Here is a 1,458-nt window from a genome sequence, read left to right on the forward strand (position 1 = left end):
AGCAAGAAGACAATTCTTGTAAGAATAATAAATCAGCTGGGCAGTGGTGGTTCATGCCTTTAATCCCAGCACTTGGGAGGCAGAGGCAGGTGGATTTCTGAGTTTGAGGCCAGCCTGGTCTACAGAGTGAGTTCCAGGACAGCCAGGGCTACACAGAGAAACCCTGTCTGGAAAAACCTGTGTTTGTGTGTGTGTGTGTATGGGGGGGGGTTGTTTTTGTCTGTTTTGTTTGGTTGGTTTTGAGAGGGGATTTCATGTGTTCAAGCTGATTTCAGACTCTGGATCTTCCTGCCTTTTCAAGTGCTAGGAGATGTGCTACCAAGCTTGCTCTTGTGTGGCACTGTGAATGGAACCCAAGGCTTCAGACACGAGAACAAAGTGTGTCTGTACCCACTGAGCGATGTTGCCAGCCTTCTTCTTTTTTTTTTTTCCCAAGACAGGGTTTCTCTGTGTAGGTTGGCTGTCTGTTCTGGTTAATTTGGGTGTATAAAAATTGCTAAAGTTTGTAAAAATTTAAATAAATGAATAAAATGGATATAAATATAAATGAAAATTATAAATATAAATTTAAAAAATATAAATGAAAAAAAATTTGGGAGGCAGAGGCAGGTAGATTTCTGAGTTTGAGGCCAGCCTGGTCTACAGAGTGAATTCCAGGACAGTCAGGGCTACACAGAGAAACCCTGTCTTGAAAAAAAAATGGAGAGAGAGAGAGAGAGAGAGACAGAGAGAGAGAGAGAGAGAGAGCTCAAAATGCTCACTCTGGAACAACTCCATATAAGCAGCTCGCAGAACCACATTTTCACAAAAATCTTTTTCTTCTCAGTGTCTAATGGGGGCTGAATCTCAACCAAGTTCCCAATCAAGACTCGTTAGACTTTCTAAGTGCACACCAGAGCCTTATTTTGTCATTTCCATCAGAGTCCCTTTCAGATGATTAATGATCTTATGGGAAAGAACAAAATGATGATAATTGTGCTGGCGGCATGCCAGCGATGTCTCGAAAGGTAAATTTACACCCGGAATTTCTGCCGAGTGGAAACTGAATTTGCAGAAGAGAAACACAGCTGAAGGCTGAGTTTTGAATGTGAACGGGGGACGTTCTGATCTGCCCACAAATGGATCAGTGCTTGTGACCCACACAATTGGAGCCTAATGCCTTTCAGAACTGGAAAAGTATCTTCTTTGTCCTTATTCTATAGAAGTATTAATGGGAGGACTTCCTTTCAATTTCTTGAAAATACACTATTTCGTCAAAAAATGAGAAACTAATTTTGACAATCTGTAATTGACCCACTTGTACTGCAGAGCAATTGACAACATTTTGCAGTTTCTACAGGCCTGGGGACAATATGAAACAAAAATCTAGGACTTAAAACTCTCCCGACACCAATCTCAATTCCATATTGCTTGTGTTATATAGCTCAACTGTTTCAAGTGTAAATCATGGTGGTTTGT

The sequence above is a fragment of the Mastomys coucha genome, unplaced genomic scaffold, assembly GCF_008632895.1.
Source record: "Mastomys coucha isolate ucsf_1 unplaced genomic scaffold, UCSF_Mcou_1 pScaffold5, whole genome shotgun sequence".
In the NCBI taxonomy this organism is placed as follows: domain Eukaryota; kingdom Metazoa; phylum Chordata; class Mammalia; order Rodentia; family Muridae; genus Mastomys; species Mastomys coucha.